The following is a 24,961-nucleotide window of genomic DNA, read 5'->3' as shown; positions in this document are numbered from 1 at the left end:
TGTCCATTACCTTGTGGCTCACAATAAGCTGATACACTAATAAACATGCAGTGTTCTGCACCAGATTCCCAAACAGAAATCACACAAAAGATTTGGAGGGAAATATATATATATATATATATATATGCTAATAGTATTGCAGTTCTCTCTAATAATATTCTGCTCATGTCAGCACTGCCTGTAAAAATCAAGAGACAAAGTGTGCTCACTGCCCTTGACACATTGTGATGGTAAGAAAAATCAAGACTGCTTTCTCACTGTTCTCTGAGTACAAGAATAGATCTCTGCTTAAGTCTATCTGCTTGATCAGAATGTCTCTGGTGTCCTTATGCCTTTTCCTCCTGTTTGAACTCATCTCTTCAGAATATTTAGTAAATACAATTCATGTTCACACCTAAAGTAAAGCTACCTTTCTTTGTTTTGTTACATTAGATACACTCACAACAAATGGCGTGGTTGCACTTCCCTCATTCGCAATCCTTGCAAAGAACACTTGCACAAGAAAAGTGCAGAGAAAACTAACATCCTATTAACATGCAAATTGTACTCTCACTACTGTTTCCATTTTTTAGATCCAATATAATTTTAATATACATTAGGAATAAGGTCTAGAAAAAAGAAACTGGAGCAGTTAAAGGGATTTGTCTATAGCCTTAAAGCACTTCCTTCAATACACAAGAGAGATGGTGGTCAAGCGCCCACAAAATCTAGATCAGCCTTGTGACTGTAGCCCACCAAGCACCCACCCTGTAAACACTAGGCATATTTATGCATTATTTAACACTGGACTATGCAAATCAGTCAAAATCTCTTCATTCCAGTCCCAAAATGTTGATGAAGCTACACTCAATTTGAGCCTATTTTACTTTTTGAACATCCAAAAGTTAAGGGGTTGTTTTTAGTCTTCAAACACTGGAACAAAAATGAGGACAATTTTCATAATTATCACTGAGGGTCAAGTTACAAACATCTTCAGCTATCAAAGACACGCCTTGCGTATTGGTTTATCTGGACCCACTTAAAACGCAGCTAAACCAGTGCCTTTTCCTCTCAAACAAAACATATTTGCCAAAGTAATTCTCTTGAGTAGGAATTCAGACTTGTTTGTACACATGCTAGATCTATTGTTGAACTGAACTTTCTTTAGCTTGTAGTTATCTGCAAAACGGGATCTGTATCACCATGCTGGTTTTGTTTCACGCCCTCATCTTTCCTATGATTGTGTCTGATCCAAACCCAGAGGTATAGCAATGGAAAGACATGCAATTGTGACTTGAACTGGCTCCAGATCAGTGTCAAGAACTAATATTTTTCTTCTGTGTCATACCTGAGCCTTGGTGCAGATGACCTAAGAGAAAGTTTCAGGAGATAATTCTGCACACAAACTGTGAGTCTGGCGTTCATCAAATGTGAAGTAGACACAGTATTACTGCCTGTCATACCACGAAGAAAACATGAATCTTAACTGCAGCACATACCTTAGAGGAGAACATTTTTTTAGATAGGTTTTTTGTTTCACTCTTAGAACAGTCATGCCTACGGTACAATCCACTACACATCTCACCTCTGAACCATGTTGCAGAAGTACTGCAATTTTTTCTGATTCATGACAAAACACTCCATATGGTCCCCTTTTTGAGTATTTCACCCTCCTAACTCTACATTCTGCTTATAAGAATCCACCTACCAATATTCAATCATTTCAGGTAAGTCCTTATTTCTTTGCTGATGGCTCTGCAGTAGTCAGTTTCACAGGTAAGGTTACTGTCACATCGCTGCCTCTCAGCATGACATTCTGCAGCTCCCAAATGCTCCTAACCCACATCCATAATTTGCTCTCCATGCCAGCTTTCCTTTGTTCCTGCCCTGTACATGGTCACAGGATTCCCAGTACCCTTGCATTCACTCTGAAGTCTGTCAGTGTTTTCTTCGTGTGGCTGAGCACCCCCAAATTCCAATTAACAGGATGGAGCACTGTTACTGTGACCGTTCCGCTATCCCACGTAGCAGGCACTGATTTATGCCATTCTCTTCTGGTGAGCTGCTGGTGGTTTCAACCCTGGTTCTTTCTCTCTGCCAGGTCACCAGTATATCATTGCCTCCGCTGGGCTGATTCCATAGTCAGTGCTCGCCTCCTTACCAATGGGCTGAATGTTATTTACCTTTTGGCTCATCTGAAATTCAACTCTGTATTGTTGTGCTTGGGGTATCTACCACAGGCACAACAGCACAAATGCCAACATTGGCGTTTTGTCCCCTCAATTCTATTTTCTTCAAAATGGCTACTAAACTTCCTTAAGAGTACCTTTATCCATCTCATTTCCCTGCCTGTTTTGTCTTTCCTAAATGTTACACTCCACTTCCTATACTGTTTTGTTTACTTTGAAACATTTTCATTCAGAACAGAAGGAAATTTGTGCTTTGCATGTCTGTAAGCACAGAATAAATAAGAATGCATGTGTTTTACATTAGACTGCCATGAATATTTATTTAGTCATCTATTCTAGCAATCCATACATCTTTTACTTCCTCGGGCCTCTTATTAACTATCCACTAGAACTGAAGGACTTACTGCTTACAGTTCTACTTTTCACTGATGAAAATTACGTATCGTGTTTTAGTGTATCATTCAGTTCCTGTCTCCCACTTAAGTCAGAAACATCAGTAACTATTTTTGACCAGATTTGCAGCACAGAAAATTTCAAATATTTTTGCAAATCCCAAGATGAGGAGTACAGCTGGTGCAAGAAAACCATTTAGATTTTGCATAAAAGCTTATCAACTAAGCAGCAATTCTGTAGACTGAAACAGAACTGAAGTCCATTGAACAAAGACAGACTACCCTCTGCAGTTTCAGGTAACTGACTCATGCTTGGCCCTTTTCTAGATAGAATTGTAAGTGTATGAACGGCTGAATTGGGTTAATAAACCAAACTCAACCCACGTCTTCCCCCAGAATTAATCTCAGAGTTTACATGTCTATTTTTCCTGAGATTTTGTTACTGTTCTCAGCAGCTTTTTCCTGTGGGGCCTGCAAACACACTCCAGGAAAGAAGCTTGCCAGGATATAAGAGAAATCTCTTGAGAAATTCTGTTGTTGGTTCATTTCCAGGAAAATTCTGAAGACTCAAGACACATAAGCACATTTCTCCAAAGCTGGGAGACAATACCTGTGATATCTCCAACAGCAACAGTGACCACTTCCTGAAAGTTGTTCTTAATAGTCTCACTTTTCAGATTCTAGTTGGATGTGAAAATGTCATTGCCAGTCTAAGCAGCATAGAAATAATGAAAACTTAATCTAAACCAAGGAATTTCTTTTGAATTCTGCAAAGGGCTGCAGAGACTTTACATGAAAATTTTAAAAATTAGAGGAAGAAAACCCTTTACTGTTTTTCTTTTCCATCTTTCTTTGGACATCAGACCCAAGTGTTTGTGGGTCTAGCAGAGACTCATTATTTTGCTTTGACCCAAGTCTGTGGTTCCTTTAGACAACACCATTAACCTAATTATCTCCTGCACTAGGCAGAAGATACATCTCCTGAGACTTTGCATGAGGAGAAACAAGGGCCTCAGAAGGACCACCACAGTATAACGAGAGCACTTCTGTACACTAACCAAAAGGAAATGGAGAGGACAGGAGGGCACCTGAAGTCCAGGAAAGCTTTCTTCAGGAGTGAAACTGAAGTTAAATAGCTCTGTCTGTTCATGATCCACAGTCCAGAATGCTCTGGCAATAGCAGCAGGTCATATTGCATCTCAGCACGACACACCTAAAACAAACAAACAAAACCAACGTGAACATTCAAACGTTCATTACGTAAAATCCCCAGGTAGAAATCGCAACTCAAGTTTCCCTAATCCTGATACCAAGATAGTATCCATCCCATTATGCTCTGTTACTTTGCCTAACAAATTAGACCATACAGACAGGCATCCTTTCCTGGATCCAGTCGGTCAGGGTTGAAGTTACTGTTCACAGCTGCCAAAACTGACCTCACTGATATCACCACCTTGGTTCAGCTAATGTTGCGCATGATACCTACAAAAAGCTCTCTCAACCTGATTGAGGACTTTACTGACTTCCTTAGTGCACAAATCCTCTAAAAGACCTCGTGCTCAGCGCTCTCACCATGCACTGCATGTGCTAAGAAACATCAGCCAAAGTAGGCTGCTTGGGGAGACAGATGGGGGAATTCCACCATCTGCTCCCGATCATGTTCAGATAAATCCTGGATAGTGGACTGCTCTGATTTGGGGGTTTTCTAGATTTTTACAGTGAATTTCAAGCAGATCAGAAATGACAGTACTTAAAACATAACATCAACAAAAATGAGGCAGCTCTAGAGCCAGGTCACAACCAAACTGGATCAGAAGGGTGATTTTTTGCTTTTAGTTTTATTTCATTTTTAACTTAAAACCAACTTTAGGCACCCACACCTGTTATAAAATCTATTTCCAAGTCACACACATTATCTTTTTTGTTTGGGTAAGGTGAGGGGAATGCTTCCTTATTCAATATTCTTAAGCTGTTTGCATGAAATACATGCTAAATAATTTAGGAGACTGACTGGTAAAAGGCAAAGTCTTTACAAATAAGAAAGACTAAAAACAGAATTCATGGAAAACACTCCAGAGTCCCCTAATTCTTCCACTGTTGAGCCTCAAGTACCTTTTTTTTTTTTTTTTTGGTATTATTATTATTCAAGTAAGAAAAGGATTTCTAGAATGCATCCCTTGGACACACAGGACACATATACCTCAGTATACCATTAAGCATATAAACTCCCTTTTTTTTTCTTCTATTTACGAAACATTTCCCTTGCTTGTAATTGCCAATTTTTGTACAATTGCTAGCCCTAACTGCAATCTGTCATTTTACTTCTTGTGTTCATAACACTGCATTCCCAGTCATAATCAAATTAAGGACTGATCTGTTGTCCAGCGAAGCCCGAAGAAAGGGATTCTCCAATTTCAGCAGAGTGGGGAACCAAGCAGATAGAAAAGAGCTGTGCAGCCATTTGCTGACTAAATCCTAACAATTTAAAATACATGAAGTTTACTTTGGGGGTTATACCAAATTATAGAAGATAATACTCTTCACACAATCAAAGAAAGGCAGCATATCCAGATCAAGCAAATCACACAGAAGTTCTGATTGGTGAAATACAAGCTAGTGTGGCGAGAAAAGACAAAAATGCCAGCCTTTTATGCTCTTTTGACTTTTTAAGTGGCTTTTTGTTGTTTTATACTGGGATAACTACTGAGTTCACCAGGTCGGAGAACCACATGAAGTTGCTGCTCTAACCCTAATTCCTAGAGCCCATAGTCACAAATACATTGTGTCAGCAACTGAAAGCAGTTTGTGTGTGATTCCAGGTGAGAAATTCATCACAGCACCCCAGCCCCCCTGCTCCTGGGTGTCTGTCTGTAACCCGGATCTTCACAAAGTATAGTAACCACATTTCAACAATAAAACTTCTAGAGATAATTAGATTTTACACTGCCAGCCAGCACTTCATTGCTAGTATTTATGATGCATTACGTATTTGTCTGAGAACATTAGTGCTCAGATAATTAACTCTTCTGCTGGGTGTCCAGATTATGCTGTTCAGTGAAAACACACTGCACCCACAGAGACATGCCTTGTATAGAAGCATGTCTAATTCCTAAACCTCTTATGTGGTCACCAAATTAAAGTCTAGGTTATAGCAGTTAAATGAATTGCCTTTTCCCTCTTTTCTTCTCTCCTTTCTTTTTTGGCACTTTCCAGCAAAACAGTTCACATACAATCACTCAATGGCTGGAAACTAGGCCTGGCAGAAGGAGCCGAGGCTCAGCATGGCTCCAGTCAAGACAAACGGCTGAATTATTGTGACGTTAGTAAACAGGTAATTAGTTTTGCATGTCATTGTTCACCACCTCAAGCTCGTTACTGAAGTCTTACAACACTCTCTTTAAAAATTCAGACCTGTTTGACCTGCTACCAGCCATGGTGCATTTCAAGCACCCATGGATAAAGTGCGATCTTGTCAAACTGAAGACACCTGCTCCCAGCAGGAACACCACTTATGAACTGCCAAGTTTTTTTGTTACAATACCTTGAGAGGCAATGATCTTTCCATCTGCAATAACTAGCACCAACTTGGCTGCAATCTTTTTATTGCCACATGAAGTGCATACGGGTATAAAAGCAGGAGGCACACAAACGCAAAATCGGAGAAGACCACTGAAGATAACTTCTGCTGTTTGCTCCACAAGCTTTTGAAATTCATTTTCTTTGGAAACGCTCCTGGCAACAACTTTTATTTCTTTTTTCTCCAACATCAGGTCTGTCAGAGGGAAATTCACTCCCCTGTACAGGGGTGTATAAACTTTGTTTCAGATGTGACAATATAAAATAAAGATATCTCCCCTTTCGTTTACTCTTGTGCTCAAATTTTGTCAACTGTTGTTGACCTAGGGGTGGATAACTCACTTCATGGATTAATCAAGCTCTGTCCTTGTCTCCCCCGCAAAGCCCCTGCTGCAGCACAGCTGCATGCACAGCAGGGCACCCTGCTTGGCTCAGCTCTGCCCACTACTGTTTCAAGCTGCCCCTACTCCCTTCTTCAAAAGCTCTGCAGAGGAAATGCATACCAAACTACTTCCTTTTGCTTGATCTTATTTCTTCAGCGATGCTTGGTCCTGGATAGCAGACCATACATCTCAATGTACCTCTAGATTAAAGGCTGTCTTTAATCCTCTTTGTTCCAAGAAAAGCACAAACACTGGGATACTTCTTTCCTTCTTGTCTTTATTTTATGAGGGTGCAAATGGTAATTTAAGCTAATTACTTATTAGTACTGTGGTCATTAAAAATGCAGTAAAAAAGATGGTCTAGGGCTTCAGTGAAGGTATCATAGAATCTAGGTTTATTTTCAGTGTCTTCCACAAGAGCCATGAAAAGCCTGATCAGGAGCTCAGTGCTCCTCATACTTCCCCAGGCAGCTTAATTCAACAACACATTCCTTGCTCTCTTCGTTGCCCTTATGAGACCTCAACGAGCAAAGTCCATTCGGTGGCACTTAATCATATATATGCAAATGTTGCATTCAGAATTTGGAGCTCACTGTGAGCCTATTTTTCTTGAGCTGTTATTTTAAAGTGTGCTTTAAATCAATTCTGCAGTAAACATGGGGTATGTTTCAGTAACAACCATTTTTCTCCTGATTAGTAAATTACTGTTGTTTCCAATGTTTCATTCTAACTACTACTTGCTCAGAGTCACAGGAAAACAGAGCACTTAGTCAAGACAAACTTCCCTTTATTTCCATCTTAGCAAAGCAAGCTCTAGATTACTTTCAGAAAAACAGTTTTCAGCTGACAAAGTGAAAAATGTTGCATAACAGCAAACTTATAACACGGTAAGAAAGTTTTAATAGAAGGATTACCACTTTCTGTTGTAACTAGTTTAAAAGTCCTTTATGAGTTTCTGCTAAGAACAGACAATTATACTTGCAGTATTTTTGTAATTTCTATTGGCTGGCTGTGTAATAATTTATGAAAGTTGTGACAGCACAGAGCTTTAATACAGATTAAGTGATATTGAGAGAGAAATATACAACACACTGGCATTTTGCTACACAGAATACCCATCCCAGGATCAACTAGAATTGTAAAATAATTCAGTTTGAAAATATAAATTGTGTTTTCCCAAACAATGGGAAGATCTGTCTCAAGCACATATTCTTCTGCATAGGTATGTATCACTTCTATCTCATTATACAATGTTATCTGTATGTCAGACCCCATTTATACAGACTTAGGAAGACACAAGTAAGTTATTTATATTATTCTCATCCAGAGATAATAAATATCTTTAACACTACATCATTTTGCATTCAGCGTTAGTCACGTATCTTAAAACTTTTCAGTTCTATTTGTATGCATTTCTATTTGTAAAGCTAGGCAATCATGATGCAAGTCTTAGAGGAAGATGAAGGTTTTAACTTTCTAGTTCATGGCAGAACTGTCCAAAAATACTGTCAGAAAGTCAATACAGAATGGCCGTGATTGTACCAGGGCATTGCAGTGCAAAATAAAGTTAGGACTGCCCTGCCAGTTAGCTAGATAATGCTTCTTTTCATGGCACATAGCTCTTATCTACAAGCCTGATAGATACCAGGAAAACATTTCTTACATAGGATTTATATCACAGAATCACAGAATCACAGAATTTCTAGGTTGGAAGAGACCTCAAGATCATCGAGTCCAACCTCTAACCTAACACTAACAGTCCCCACTAAACCATATCCCTAAGCTCTACATCTAAACGTCTTTTGAAGACTTCCAGGGATGGTGACTCCACCACCTCCCTGGGCAGCCTGTTCCAATGCCTCACAACCCTTTCAGTAAAGAAGCTCTTCCTAACATCTAACCTAAAACTCCCCTGGCGCAACTTTAGCCCATTCCCCCTCGTCCTGTCACCAGGCACGTGGGAGAACAGGCCAACCCCCACCTCTCTACAGCCTCCTTTAAGGTATCTGTAGAGAGCGATAAGGTCGCCCCTGAGCCTCCTCTTCTCCAGGCTGAATAAGCCCAGCTCCTTCAGCCGCTCCTCGTAGGACTTGTTCTCCAGGCCCCTCACCAGCTTCGTCGCCCTTCTTTGGACCCGCTCAAGCACCTCGATGTCCTTCTTGTAGCGAGGGGCCCAAAACTGAACACAGTATTCGAGGTGCGGCCTCACCAGAGCCGAGTACAGGGGGACGATCACCTCCCTAGCCCTGCTGGTCACACTGTTTCTGATACAAGCCAGGATGCCGTTGGCCTTCTTGGCCACCTGAGCACACTGCTGGCTCATATTCAGCCGACTGTCCACTATCACTCCCAGGTCCTTCTCCGCCTGGCAGCTCTCCAACCACTCATCTCCCAGCCTGTAGCTCTGCTTGGGGTTATTACGCCCCAGGTGCAGGACCCAGCACTTGGCCTTGTTAAACTTCATGCAGTTGACCTCAGCCCATCAGTGCAGCCTATCCAGATCCTCCTGCAGAGCCTTCCTACCCTCGAGCAGATCGACACACGCACCTAACTTGGTGTCATCTGCAAACTTACTGAGGGTGCACTCAATGCCCTCGTCCAGATCATTGATGAAGATGTTAAAGAGGACCGGCCCCAGCACCGAGCCCTGGGGGACGCCACTAGTGACTGGCCTCCAACTGGATTTGACTCCATTTACCACAACTCTTTGGGCCCAGCTATCCAGCCAGTTTCTAACCCAACGAAGCGTGCGCCAGTCCAAGCCAAGAGCAGCCAGTTTCTTGAGGAGAATGCTGTGGGAGACGGTGTCAAAAGCCTTGCTGAAGTCAAGGTAGACCACATCCACAGCCTTTCCCTCGTCCACCCAGCGCGACACTTTGTCATAGAAGGAGATCAGGTTCATCAAGCAGGACCTGCCTTCCATAAACCCATGCTGACTGGGCCTGATCGCCTGCTTGCCCTTCAAGTGCCGCATGATGACTCCCAAGAGAATCTGCTCCATGAGCTTCCCTGGTACTGAGGTCAAACTGACAGGCCTGTAGTTCCCCGGGTCAGCCCTCCGGCCCTTCTTGTAGATGGGCGTCACATTCGCTAGCCGCCAGTCAGCTGGGACCTCCCCCGATAGCCAGGACTGCTGATAAATGATGGATAGTGGCTTGGCCAGCTCCTCTGCCAGTTCTCTCAGTACCCTTGGGTGGATCCCACCCGGCCCCATCGACTTGTGCACATCCAAGTGGCGTAGCAGGTCACCAACCAGTTCTTCGTGGATGGTGAGGGCCACATCCTGCTCCCCATCCCCTTCCACCAGCTCAGGGTACTGGGAATCCAGAGAACAACCGGTATTGCTGCTAAAGACTGAGGCAAAGAAGGCATTGAGCACCTCCGCCTTTTCCTCATCTCTTGTAACTAAGTTTCCCCCTGCATCCAGTAAAGGATGGAGATTCTCCTTTGTCCTCCTTTTTGTGTTGATGTATTTATAAAAGCGTTTTTTGTTATCTTTAACGGCAGTAGCCAGATTGAGCTCCAGATGAGCTTTGGCCTTCCTAATTTTGTCCCTGCACAGCCTCGCTACATTCTTATAGTCCTCCCTAGTGGCCTGCCCACTTTTCCAAAGATTATAAACCCTCTTTTTTCTCCTAAGCTCAAGCCACAGTTCTCTGTTCAGCCGGGCTGGTCTTCTTCCCCGCTGGCTCATCTTTGGGCACATGGGAACAGACCGCTCCTGCGCCATTAGGATTTGCCTCTTGAAGAGCGCCCAGCCTTCCTGGACCCCTCTGCCCTTCAGAACCGCCTCCCAAGGGACTCTACCAACCAGTGTCCTGAGCAGCCCAAAGTCAGCTCTCCGAAAGTCCAGTACAGTGGTTTTACTGGTTCCCTTCCTGGCCTCGCCAAGAATAGTGAACTCCACCATTTCGTGGTCACTCTGCCCAAGACAGCTCCCGACAATCACATCCTCCACCAGTCCTTCTCTGTTTGTGAAGAGAAGGTCTAGCGGGGCACCACCCCTGGTAGGCTCACTAATCAGCTGCGTCAGGAAGCTATCTTCCACTTTCTCCAGAAACCTCCTAGACTGCTTTCTCTGGGCTGTGTTGTGCTTCCAGGATATGTCAGGGAAGTTGAAGTCCCCCACGAGTACAAGCGCTGAAGATTTCGCAACTTCTGTCAGCTGCCTGTAGAACTCCTCATCCGTCTCCTCATCCTGGTTCGGCGGTCTACAGCAGACCCCAACCAGGACACTAGCCTTGTTGTCCCTGCCGATCCTAACCCAAAGGGACTCGATCTTGTCATTCCTAGCCTCGAGTTCTACAACATCGAAAGACTCTCTAATATAGAGAGCCACACCGCCACCCCTTCTGTGCTGTCTGTCCCTTCTGAAGAGCCTATAGCCAGGCATCGCAGCACTCCAGTCATGAGACTGGTCCCACCACGTTTCCGTGATGGCAACCAAGTCGTAGCCTGCCCGCTGCACGATGGCTTCCAGCTCCTCCTGTTTGTTACCCATGCTGCGTGCATTGGTGTAGATGCACTTCAGCTGGGCCATTACCTTATTCCCCAGCCTTGCTATTGTTCCCCCTGGCACAGCTCCAACAATCCTTGCTTCACCCCCATCCCCCTTCTTACCTAGTTTAAAGCCCTATCAATGAGCCCCGCCAGCTCCTGGCCAAGGATCCTTTTTCCCCTAAAGGATAGGGACCCGTCTACGGCCATCAGACCAGGTGCTGAATAAACTGCCCCATGGTCGAAAAACCCAAGATCTCTGCGTTGGCACCAGCCCCGGAGCCACATGTTTAACAGGTGGGCTTTCCTGGTCCTCTCCGTACCCCTCCCTGTCACCGTAGGGATGGACGAAAGCACTACCTGCACTCCCGCTCCGTCCACTAACCGTCCCAGCCCCCTAAAGTCTCTTTTGATTGCCTTCAGGCTTCTGTCTTCAATGTCGTCACTGCCCGCCTGGACTATCAGAAGAGGATAATAATCAGAGGGGCGTACCAGGTTGGGAAGCTTCCTGGCAACGTCCCTGACCCTGGCCCCAGGGAGGCAGCAGACTTCCCTACGGGTAGGGTCAGGCCGACAAATAGGGCCCTCTGTTCCCCTAAGGAAAGAGTCTCCCACAACAATCACCCTTCTTTCTTTCTTGATGGAGGCAGTCCTGAGGCATGGAGTCGACCTCCTCGCCCTAGGCATCCTCCTGGGTACACTTGCTACCTCTTCCTCAGTTGCTGTTGATCTCTCAGTCTCCAGGGCCTCAAACCTGTTGTGTAAGGGCACCTGGGAAGGTGGGGCCGGAAGGGGAGGGCATCGCCTGCCATGTCGAGCAGGGACTTGTCTCCATTCCTCCTCAACTCCCAGATCCCCTCCCTCTGCCCGACGGCAACAAGGCAGGGGCTCCACCCCCATTTGGGGTGTCTCAGCCCGGTACCTCTCCTTGAGGCCCTGCAGGGAGTTATTCCACAAGTCTATCTCCCGCTCACACTCCCTGATGGCCCTCAATATATTTCTAATTGGAAGATAATTTAAGGTTTACTTTGGTTTGAGGTTGGTCAAGAGTTTTGGTGTCCAGGAGATCAGCGAGCAGATTATCAGTGAACTGATGAAAAGTAGGACAAAAATGCAGCTGGTGACAAAGGTTTCATGTTTGTATACCTGTGAATGCATGTGAAATCGTACGTGCCAGCACATAAAATCTCCAGCTCTGCCTTTTCATTTGCAAAGTCCCCATTTTAATTAACATCAACTATAATCGTATGGTAAACTAGACATAATAACAGTAATTAAGACCTTGGCCTCTTAGAACACATCAGACACACACACACACACGCAAAATCCAATTTGGAGAAATATATGGAGCATTCAAAGGTCAGTATTGAGATTCTATCTGGGATATCTAAATAAACAGACAAATCAACACTATTTAACAATAAAAGTGTTTTTCTTGAGATCTCAAGAGGATTTCCAATTATTCACAAATGGCTAACCGTGTGCTCCTTTCACAGAATTATAAACGAGTCACCAGAAAATAGCAAGTTCAACAAAATTGTCCAACAGCCCATTAGCTGTACAACTGTGCTAAATAGCCAGAGACAACTCTAAATCTGCCAGAACCAATGTCTCTCGAGTCTGCCAAGGGGACAGATATTTCAGCTGGAGAAATATCCATTTGCAACTTGCCACCATCTGGACCTTGCAAACTAAACACTGAAGTGATGGGCTGGCACATTCCAGTTCAGTAATGGCCCTCTACTTCTTAAGAAAATCTACAGTTAAAGATGGTCATAGCGAGAGGTAGTCATGGTTGCTTGAAAGAGATATTTGCATTCACAAAAATATATATATATTTTATTGCCTGTATTCCTTCAAAATCTCATTGGTATGTAATTCTAAAGATCAACTAAACATACTGACAGTTTCAATTGATTTAATTAATTAAAACTTCTATGGGCCAACAACTGGGATTTTTCGTATGAATAGGCTTACAAATAAATTCACTTCCCCTCATCTAAATTTAAGGAGTCCTGGTTTCATTTGGCCAAATTACATGATACACCATAGGACCCTGATCCAAACAGAATCTGGAAGGAGACCTGTGAACATTTAAATGAAGTTAGACAAGGAACATGGGGAAGACCCAAACACAACAAACAAGGAAGGGACACAGCAGGGCAGCAAACTTTTATCTGGGTACCAAAACCAACCAACCAACCAAAAAAAAAAAAAAAAAAAAAAAAAAAAAACAGCACACCCATTAATATTGTAACTCATGCAAAAACTGATCAGAGCAGGACTAGTCTGTAGCACATCCCAGCTAGTAAACACACTGAGCATATTTTTTAAAGTCAAAATTTCAAAACTCCACTGATGCTTTTCAAAGAAGTGCAACAAATTTGTCAGATAGTCTCTACATCTTAAAGAATTTATTTTCTGCAAGTAAAGAATGGAGAAAAAAAAAAAAAAGCACCTCACAGCACTGATTTTTTGAAAGAAAAATTAATATTACACATGTTGAGTTCAAGCAGTACATGGGGTAAAAAAAATAAATCACAACAGCCTGTATTAATAATATAAGTGGGTATTTTTGTTTTTACAAAACATGTTCCATATTGTTGGATATTTTTAAGAGCGCATTTACTGCTTTACCACTATGAAGACAGGATTATGAGGCCATGCTCATCTCTTTTTTGTATTGGTTGAGTACAAGTGCTTTAGTTCAGTGTCGCACCCTTCAGTCACTGTTCTCTAAACTTTGCTGTTTTTATAGCACCCCTAGAAAAAAAAATTGGCATACAGAACAGAGTTTTGAGTTTATGTTGCAACAACAGGACATACTGACTTGCGAGTCTGCAAATTGTTTTTGTTTATCTAGTGTGAAATGATTCATAACCAGTTATGGTTCTCATATCAAAGGTTCCCAGTGGTCTTCAAACTTTCGGAGAAGCAGCCATATCATTGGCAGACTTATTAAGTCTTATGAAATCTATCTATTTCTACTTTTTATTGCCTGAAAAAGCAAAGTCGTCAGCCTACTTTGAGGCTCATGCTTGACCCCGACACCAACGAAGTAAGAAACCCTTCAGTTCATACCTGAAGTTTGTTCTCAAGCCATCAGACAAGTCCCACACAGTCTCACCAGAGCTGTATGCTATCAGAAAGCATCACCTACCTCTGCTCTGGAGGAGGCATAGATAAAAATGAGGGTCAGAAATGCAGATTTGGGTTATTAGCACTAGGAATATCATCTCATGTTTACTTCCTTGTGCACTACAGGACTTAAGAGCTGTCTTTATAGTTCTGTGGGCTTTTCTGCATTTGCATTCACTTGTCATTTCCATACTTGGAATACTGAGCATTCTTTAATCACAAATTCATTAATCATTTCTGTGATTACACCTTTCTAGCACACTAGCAAACCCTTGAATCAATGTAGTCATTTAGGAACCAAGTTCCAGATAAATCCACAGGACTTCAAATTTTAGAAAGCAGGCCATGGCCTTAAGAAGGGCCAAACTCCCACATGACAAGCATTCCCACAGTGATGAGTAGTTGTAGAGTAATCCTTTTTCTGACTTCAACATGCATTTCTTTATTTATTGGCAAATGCTGAGAAGTGATTGAAAGAAAAAGATACTGCCCTGAAGGGCGCATGCCCTTCCTCTAAAGACATATTATCAATTTCTTTAATTATCATAGTGACAGGAAAACTTGTTGAAATATTTAAAAGTGGGAGGGAGCAAAACATGCTTATGTTCATTTAGGACCACTTGAAAACAGATCATTCCGAAGACAGAAAGAGAATCATTGGATATTTAAATAATTAATTTCAGCAGATCCATTAATGGGAACCAGTGGAATATTTTGACTGATTCAGCACAACCAGCTTTCACTGACCAGCTTCTAAATTGCAATTTCTAATTTGTCACTTGCAGGAATTTTAGCATGGCACAGTGTAAATCACTAGTCAGTCATGTGCCTAGTGTACCAGATAGAGGGTTAAGATACAAACAGCCTGGTGACAGCCTGGCTATGATAATTAGAGAAAAATCATGCAAACGAACACAGAACTATCATTTCCATATCTATGAGCAGTTTTACTGTTTCTAAAATGCTAAAGCCTGGACATTTATTTTAGATAGTTTAGATTCACAGCAAATCCTCTGACCTATTGTTGAGCATTAATAGGTTTCTGTAGTTAAAGAGCTGAAGGCAAAATTTCTCAAGATTCATTGTTTTTCTGGAAGATGAGAAAACTAAAAGCAGTAGCCTGGTCTTACCAGTGTCTTTATCAAAGCAACAATGCAGGATGAGAAGCAGCTTATGCTGGTTCAAATCAGCCGCATCAATTCCGTTACAGAGAGCAGAAAGATTCAAAACCAGGCAGTTGTACAAGGTCAAAAGTAAAAGAGGCAACTTCTGAAGAACTTGTCAACATTTCTCCATGCCTGATTTTATTTTTTCTTAAGATGAAATATAGTTGTAAAACATATATGCATCTATTTTTACATTTTAAATGCAAGCGATATCAGCTTTATACTGCAATCTCAACTCAGTCAAGCTGAGCAGGGCTAGAAAAGGGAACAACTTTCAAAGACACTGCAACTGCAAGTGCTCTGCACAGTATGGTAAGCAGCACCTCTCTGACAATGATGTAACAGTTTAAAATGCATAGGTTTTGTGATGTTATGATGACAAACAGGCAGTTGTGAATCTTCTATAGAAAACATTATTTAACCTGCATCCCAGCAAATTGCTTGTCCCGGGAGTTGCAATTTTTCACATAAGCCACAAAGACATTTCTGAACCTTTAAGTCCAGACCCCAATTCACATGGTACATTGTGTTGGAAAAGAAGCTACACCTCCCATTTCCCTGCCAGCTCACAAGGATCACATCTTTTCTCACTACATTCTCCCAGTATTTTAGCATTGTGCTTTTCCATTTTCATTTTTATCACGTTGTTTTGTTTCACTGCATTCTGCCAAACAGTACTGTAACTTGACAGAGCTGCTGTAATCTATATATAGTTTGAATATTGATTCCTGTAGTACTTTGAGATCCTTCAGATAGGAGGTTATCACAATACAGGATTCCTTCATCTGTCTTTTAAGGTAACCTTTAAAAGCAATAGAATTCAGTTGAGTCCAGATGTTTATCCAAACTGTTCTAAATCTCTGGTGTCTGGAAATCCAGAAGGAACAGGTTTTTTTGAGAGACTTTCAATACTAATAAATACCAATTCAGACAAACTACCATATCATCCTGTCACTGTAATCACATGGGATGCTAATAACACCTACCATTTCTGTAGAACTTTATAAAGATGAATCACCACAACACAGTCTTTTGCAGTATTATCCGCATTTTATTACTGAGGAAAGAGGGTGTCTGATACTGCGTTATGCCATTAAGTGACCTGTTCCTTCAATGCAAAAAGAATAGCAATAAAAGATGCAGAAACTATTACTGTAACTTTCCCAGCTTTTGTTTGGCTAAATGCTGTTTAAATATTTACAACCCACAAATTCTTTTATCATCATAGCACATTGTTAAAAAAGCAGGCCACTGAATAATCAAAGTGACACAGTGTTTTGAGCTGAAATTTAGCAACAATATTTCACTTTATTGCAATTTCAATCACAAGAGAAAAGTCAGCTGAATGCAAAAACAAAGACACACATCATTGTTCACTATTTTCTCATGCGGCTTTGAATGTGAGATCCTATCATTGATAGGGCATCAACTCCTTGAAATCAAAACAATTTCCTAAAGAAAAATAACAATGTTCATTGTGTCTGTATCACAGGCTGTAATATAATCCCCTATTTAAGCTATGGAAACACTTTCTGGTTTCTGCTCTCTGCGAAAGCTCAGTGGTGTTGGAAAATTGGGGGGCTTGGTTGTTTGTTTTTTGGGTTTGTTTGTTTTTGGTGTCATTTGTTTTTGTGATTTCTCTCTCTCACACACACACACCATTTTGGCAGATTATTTTGTAGCTTTTTGAGTTCACTGAAAAAATCCCAGCCTTCATGACTAACGCCATAGGTGCCAAAGAACCATGGGGAAAGCATTGTATGAAAAATATTTTTGTATCTTTATCAGAAATCTTAAAGACCTAAATCCAAGAGATGCTGTGGTAACTTCATTAACTTTAGAAGCCAGGAAATAACAAGTGTTCAATACAATTTGACCTCACTTCCAAGTGAACATAGGGTCGTTTAAACCTAACTGTATACAACCCAAAAAATCATTTCTAAAGTAAAACAGGCTCTTCAGAATTAATTAAGGGCATGCTTGGCCCTACTTCACATTCAGCAGTCACCTAAGAAAATCATATCACAATTCTACTTCTAGTGCCTAAGAGTCACGACCTGGGAGTTATCCCAAAATATAGAATCATAGAATATCCCGAGTTGTAAGGGACCCATAAGGACCATCAAGTCCATCTCCTTATGTCAACATTGGTTTTATGTTAATTACACTCTACATTGTGAAAGATTCCAAACATCTCCCTATTGAAAAAGCATGATTTCCTGTCAAATACTGATGGAATCATCACAATTCCATGATTTTCATTGAGGATTTGGGATTTTCTGGTGAAAAACTCTTCAGTCAAGACCATTTTGAGATTTTATCTTCTGGAAGAAACCGGCTTACAAGGAACAGGCCTTGACATCACAATTCTGTCCTCTGCAGCAAAGCAGAGAGGCACCAAAAGGGACTTTCACTTGCTCTGTAGCTGGACAGAGAAAATAGTGTCACATGCTGTATGTCAGTCAAAAGGAACTGCATGTTCATATGGATTTTAACAAGAAATCATAATCCAGAATTAATTCTCATGACAACTGATCAATAAATAAATCACTGAATAAAGTATTGCATCACACCACATTCAAAGAAATTAAGCATAATTAGGAAGGAAGCAAGTAATATGAGATTTTCCACGAGATGCCTCTATTCCAAATATTTTCACCACTTTTGTAGTATGAACTTCAAGACCAAAGCACAGCAAAAAAAGGGTAGCCTCAGCTTCATCAGAGGGCCTGGTACACCCTCACATCTCTGTAATCACAGCAAGAGCCACTTTTTTCCCCCTTTAAGTTGAGTTTGTGGATGACAGGCCTTACAAAAATTAGACATTCCCACACAAAACCTGTGGAAAACACAACTGTGTCTTCTGTTTGTGTGCACGCAAATTTTGCTACACCTAATTATCAGAGGAAGCCTAGGTGAATTCTAGGTGTCAAACAAGAAGCAGAAAAGTCAAAGGTGACAAGATGGGTCACTTGCTGACTTCACTGACAGAATTCCACAATACAGTACCTTAGAGCAGCAAAGGACTGATTCCATCAAGTAGCCTGGTCTAGTCGTTCCTACTTCTCATCCCTGCAACAAAGCACTGATGCTGATAGTACTGCTGCTAGAACAAGCTACAGAAGGGGACTGAAAAGGGCAGGAAGGGGAGGAGTACATGAAACTTTTCAGTATTCTTGTCCCCAAACCTTTATCCTTTTCATCACCAAACAGTTGCATCTTCTGCTCTGTACTCAGCATGCATGACACAAAGGAACTAGACATGAACTGTGATGTTCAAATAACCACAGCTAATAACTATATTCATTCTTCAAGACTTATCATCTGCATGCACACAGACTGCTGTTCCAGGAGGGTGCTGGGAGCTCTGAATAATCAAGATAGTGACAGTAAAGATAAGCCTTGCAGATTCTTAAGTTCTAGCAGAAAAATAATGAAGGATTTTCTCTGTTGAAGATAAACTAAGAATTAATCCATAGCTTTGATTGATCCTGCCTGAATCAGGCCATCATTTACATACACAATAAACAGATGCATCATTGCAATATTACTGTAAGACCAAGGTGGAGAAAAGGCTCTCCAGCTCCATTTTTGTTAGGGAGTCATTAAGGTGCCTGAAGAGATTAGCTTTTGACAAGTGTACTAACATGAACAAGTCTCATCTCGACAGGCACCTCCTTTACGCTCTCCTCACCACCAAACAGTGAGCGACTCTCAGTTTCTTTCCTCTTCTGGAAAGGATACCAACAATCAATCTATGTACCAGAAAGAACAAAAAAAAAAAAGGGGGGGGGGGGTTAGTAACTGACAAGAGCAAATTCCTCCAAACAGTAACAGCCAAGGCTTCTTTTGTAAGGAAGCAGCTCAGCACTTTATGAAGGTTTGCACAGAACTGTAAGCAGCTTTAGGTATCCTGAAATCCTACAGCCAATTCTGGCCACACCAGTTCTCAAGCATGATCCTCTCATTACTATCAAGCAGCCTAGAAGCAGTATCCATCAAATGAATCAGGTATGTGCACGCACGCACACGTATCAAAGCACGTACCACCTCTGCACCTTCCTCATTTCCATGATCCCAGAGCTAATACAGATTTTTAAGCATTATATCTGCAGACAACTTGTACAGTGTAAAATCCACCATACAAATTTTTCTATCATGTATCCTGATGGCTCTATGGGAAATATTCTGGTGTTCAGATAAAGAGAAGACTGGCAGCCAAAACCCCGAAGTTAGGTTCCAGTAGGCCTAACCCCAAAATCCCACTGAAACCCAAAGGACTCCCAGAACACACAACACTGAAAATTCCCAAATGCTCATACCATAGCAGCAAAACAATGCATCCCGAGAGCTGATTCTTAAGCACCACTGTAATGACTGTCCACAGTGTTGAAGGGAAGTAAAGCTGCTCTAAAATATTAAAGATACCGAAAACCCAACACCCAGAGGAAAGTAATAGATATGTCCTAAATTGATATTTGACTAGCCAGCCAGCAGTTAGAAAGTGATGACTGGTGAGCAACAGTAATTGTCTGTGCCTTCACCACATCCAGTTTCTGCTCCTTGGAGACAGAAAATGACTATGAGCTTCATAAAGCAAATGTAATTCTAAACTAGCACTAAGAAGCCTGTGTTTGGAATACTTCTATCTTAGGAAAGTATAGTATTTGAATTGTTCAGGCTGAACCTATGTCACTGTCATCAACATAGTGCTTTTTCCTGATAGCATAAACAATGTATTTTGAATTTTGATCTTCTACAACATTATGAAGGAAGATGAGTTAGACACCCAAAACTGAGGCATTTCTCAGTTTCATCTAACTGATTATAAACTATAGAGTAGCATTATGGGTGCTTTGCACAAGAAAAAGGTACTGTTCATATTCCTTTTGAGAAAAGATTTAGTACGTATGATACAATCCCTGATACAGGTATAGGAAACACACAGGAGCCTCATTTTCCAATGCAAAGGGCAAATCTAAAGACACGGCCTGGTATCATTGCTGAGATAAGCAGCGGTTACTGGACAGCAGCCAGGCAGATAAAGCTAGAGTATTATCCAAAGCAATATTGGTAGTGTCCTTCTGGAACACTGACTTTAATACCACCAGTAGAGAAACACAGTGGATTGAATACCTCTCTAGCTGCTTCATGTGCTGGAAAGCTGCTCTAATTGTGTAGCTGTGAACCCTCCATGAAAAGGGAATCCCTAGGTAGAGAAAACCAATACGAGACACACTGGGCACCTGCTTCCATCTCTTTCTCAACGGATTGGGCTTATTGTGAGCAGTCATGTGAGCTTCCCTCCACCCCTTCTGCCTCTGGCCACTGCCTACACTTCGTCCTCTTTCAGACTCCAGTTTGAACACCCAGCAAGGAGGCACAGCAGCTGTTGCCCTGTGTCTCTGTTGGAAGAGAATCCTTCTAAGAGAATATTCAAATGGTACAAGTTCTATGGACTCTCTCAACACAAACTAGAGATCCAATTCAATATTATAATGGAAAAAAAAAAGTTTAATAGCAGCTAATATAGTTTTTTTAAAAAGTACCCTTCTCTCAGTATTTTCTAGAATCATTCCTCTTATTATTCTGACTTCTCCCACTGTTTTGCTATTGCTCTGTTGGCTTATCTTGCTAGAATAAATTTAAGACTTTATTTAATTTCTCTTATTAATATTCATATGTTACTGCAACACAAATTTATATTTCAAGCTGATAACAATGTCTCTTTTTCTGACAGCCTTAATTCAGAGAATGAAGAACCCAAAGAAATCAAAACGACATTAAGTCAAAACATTACTTGATTTGTTTACAGCTACTTTGGACCTTTTCAGGGTTCAACAACGATACACGTATTTCAACAGAAGTAGAAAAGATGAATAGTTTCCCAGTTCCCATTGACTGCTCTTTTTTTACAACGTTGCCGGTACAGCATTGCAAAGCACTTCTCCAAATCCCTGATTCTACCTTCAAGCAGATTTTAGACCTCGGAAGTCTGAAAACAGAATGGAACTAATTAAAATAGGAGAAAAACAGACCCAGAACCAAAGGGAGAAGCCATGTTTAAAGCAAATGGAGGAAGAGCAAGCTAGTTCAACAGACATGTCAAACAAGCACTGCCGCCTATTACATCGTAGCAAAGGAGAATGTTAACCTTAGAAAAGGGATGGGAAGGTCTTGCTTCAAATTTTCAGTTTCCTAATCACACTGGAAACCCGGGAACCAGCCCCCATTGCCCATAGAACAGGAAGATGCTGCCACCTACAGGTGTGAATGCCAGGAAGGCACTAAATCACAGCTGCTGGTCCCCACTGGATGTGAAAAGTAACACAGTAAGAGAAGCCAGAAACCCAGTTACATGCCATTTGTGACAGTGAAATTTCATCCTATTTATTAACGCTCTTTCATTATTCCTGTTTTTCAGAGAGTAATACACACACAAAAACCAGCACCTTCTGGACAGGTAAAAAAAAAAAAAAAAAAAAAAAAAAAAAAAGCTTGCTTTTTTAGTTTTTGGTCCAAGGATCCACTCCAAGAAATACAAGACCTCTTTCACTCCTCACAACATGACATTTAATCTTTGTATTATGGGAGCAGAAGTTATCCTTGCAAATAAATCCATGAGCCCGATCCAAGACCGTCAGGTCAACATCCAGAGAATTCAAAAAAATTTTGGCTTGCAATTTGTGGAAGTCTGAATTTTTATCTTTACAATGCTTATTCATATTTCCATGACAGGTTTATAAGTATAGTTTTTGCAACAAGAGCTCAAGAAAGGCAAAGATGAGAGAAGATTTTAGAAGAGGCTTGAAATGGTACAAATAAGCTTGGCACAGTGGAGGAGAAAAGTAGTCCATTACTGTTCACATTACATCAGGGGTTTGGCACGCAGTACTCAGGGAACACATTTGGAAGGACTCTTTTGACAGAGCTATCAATGAAAAGGGAAAGTCTCACCTCTTGCATCCAGATAGTTCATAAGTTTACATTCCTATGGCCAGCAATACTAGCAGAAAATAAAAATAAGAATATTTTTTAAAGAAAGATTTAGGGAAAAAAAACAGCTCATTATTAGAAGCTTTTCTCCTGAGCACTGTTTGATTGCACTCTGATTTTTTAAAATTATTATTATTTTTTCCTTAAGCAAATACCGCATTATGTTTTTTTCAGTATTTCCATCAGCATGCCAACCAGCACAACTTCTGACTGGGGACACAGCAAACCTACACTTTCTGAACGACTGCCAAACTTTACTCCCTTAAGGCACTGGGAGGTCTCTTGAAAGTAGCTGTGCTTTGAACTTCCTGACTCCTGTGGGTTCCCATTTGGTTAATTGGTATTTTACATAGCTCTAGCGACCACCATCACAGTGGAAGAAAATAAAACAAGAAATCTACAAATGCAGAGGGCACCTCCTTCCCACATTGCCCATTTCAAACTAATGCAGCCTAGTAACTCCATCTGTGTAAATTGCGATTGAGCTAGAACAGCCACTGGATCTTGGCCTGCTACAACATCCACAGCTAATGTTCCAAGATCCCCTTCTAAGTAAACAAACATGGCCCTAGCCCTAAATCTTATGGGGGCAAAGAGGCTACTAACATAGAATGACATCTACCTGAAATTCACCAGCACTCCAGAGACCAACAGCACTAACAGCACTCCTCCAGGTAGATGGACACATGGAACAGCTTGTCTGCCTGCATGCTGAGCAGGGCATGCAGCAGCCAGCTCTATTCTGAATCCTGCAAATGCTTAGAGCATCCTGTAGATGCTCCCCATGAGTGCATTCCTGGAACGGCCTACACAAATGCCAGTTGGGCAACAGTTTTCAATATACTCACCCTGTTTCAGTTCAGTACTGCAAAAGTTGAAGTAACATTGAATAAAATACATTTCTTGTCCCACACTTCATTCTACTCCTCTGTTACATGTCAGCCTTTTCAAAGCTTGTAAAAAATATCTGACACCAAGAGAAAACTGCCACCCACATGCGACACACTAGGGATGCCATCACTAAAATCATGTCATGCATCAACTTGAATAAAGCACTAAGACTTGTTTCTAGTGGCTATAGTAATTCACACTATCTGTATCAGACACAGAAGACTACCTAAGATTCACTCAGGCCAGGGGGCTACTCATGAAAATTACACCTTGCTGGGCAAAGGCATGAGATATATAGCAGTTTTGGGTCTTCTTGTTTGCTTGTGTTTTTGTTGTTGTTTTAAGAACTTATACATATTCCGTATCTCACTGCATTAATCAAGATCCAGACAAATTAATCAGTGCTATCAATACAATAGCAAACTGAATACATGCATTGTAGTAGGAAAAAAACAGAGGCTTTGTTGGTTCTCTTCACACTTATTACTGAAGGATGAACCCTAGACTGAGTGAGCCTGTCAGTTATGCTGGCACAAAGTCAAAGAAGAATCAGGCTTTATGAATAGAAATTGTTATTCTAAACTTCATCATATTAAATTCTACCTTTAAAAATTCAATTATAAGTTTCTTAATTTAAACTCACCTATACTGTGTTGGAACAAAACTAAAGCAGCTTGCACATCAGCAATGCTGAAAACAACTTGCAGAAGTGGGTGAGAAAATTCCTACTTGGTTCCCATTCTCCTCATATGTCTAGCTGAGCAGAGCTGGAAAGCATTTCTGCAAATGAAATGCAAGAAAGAGAATCAATTCATCTCTGAGAAGGTAAAAATACAACACTATTACTTACATTGGTCACATTCCCCCCCCCCCCCCCAAATGCAACAAGTAATACATTCTATTTTCAATCTAGATTATTTATTTCTGATTATTGAAGACAAAATGAAAACATACAGTTCCCCATATTGCAAGCAGCTTTATGCAGACAGACTACTGTGTCTGTATGAGTCTCCTGGCAGAATCATGGACAAAAATCTAAGAAAAATAATAAAAACTGCCTCATTTTGTTCTCAGTCTGAGTTGGGATTCCTGAAAGAAGACCATCTCCAAAGACATCCCTGTAAATTCACCTAGGTTTAGACCTGCAGCAAAAAAATACCCCACCGCCCCCAGCACCCCCTTGCAAAAGAAAAATAATAATTAAAAAAAAAGCTCCTCCCCACTCCCCCAGAGAAAGAGGTTTTGTCTTGCTTCCATTTCTCCACACACCAAATGTTCTGATAGACATAAGAATTCATCGCTGACCCGATTCATTGCTGTACATCACTGGGTGCTTTCATCATTTATATCCAATTGCAGAAAGAAAGCATACTTGTGTGCTTCTTATGACACCTACTGTAGCCAAAAATCAATTCCTCTTGATCCCAGCAGCCAGTCAGCATGTGATATAAAGCTCTGAAGTACTTAACCATTCTTCCTTCATAAGTTCAGTAAGAGACACTAAAATATCAAGACTTCTTTATTCTGTCTATTATTTAGTACCATTTAATACTATGGGACCGTCTAAGTATTATTCTTACACTGAAAGATGGCTTTGGCATTTTTCCATGCAGTGATGTCCCATCACTATAAGCTCAATATTCATATCCAGCTGAGTACCAAGCTGGATGCTTGACAATGACTGGCAAAGATTCCATTTCCCCTTTACTGTTTGGCATCTTCTGAAGTGCAAGGGATTAAAACATGCTTAAAAC

The 24,961-nt window shown here is 41.2% G+C and overlaps 1 long non-coding RNA gene across 10 annotated transcripts in view; it reads right to left on the bottom strand.

The window, feature by feature from the left end:
* The window catches only part of LOC118172254, a 163,361-nt gene that overhangs the window by 96,707 nt on the left and 41,693 nt on the right, over nucleotides 1-24,961 (bottom strand). For 8 of the 10 annotated variants that reach the window (XR_004753616.1, XR_004753614.1, XR_004753613.1 and 5 more), the window contains 2 exons: nucleotides 23,851-23,987; nucleotides 3,619-3,773 (listed from right to left, as the gene is read on the bottom strand). This is a non-coding gene — a long non-coding RNA (uncharacterized LOC118172254). The remainder of the gene's footprint in view (nucleotides 1-3,618; nucleotides 3,774-23,850; nucleotides 23,988-24,961) is intronic. The other 2 variants (XR_004753615.1, XR_004753610.1) reach the window with 1 other exon arrangement.

This window comes from Oxyura jamaicensis, chromosome 10 (assembly GCF_011077185.1).
Source record: "Oxyura jamaicensis isolate SHBP4307 breed ruddy duck chromosome 10, BPBGC_Ojam_1.0, whole genome shotgun sequence".
NCBI classification, from domain to species: Eukaryota; Metazoa; Chordata; class Aves; order Anseriformes; family Anatidae; genus Oxyura; species Oxyura jamaicensis.
The sequence above is the reverse complement of the archived record's forward strand: the minus strand, read 5'-3'. Positions and strand labels throughout refer to the sequence as shown.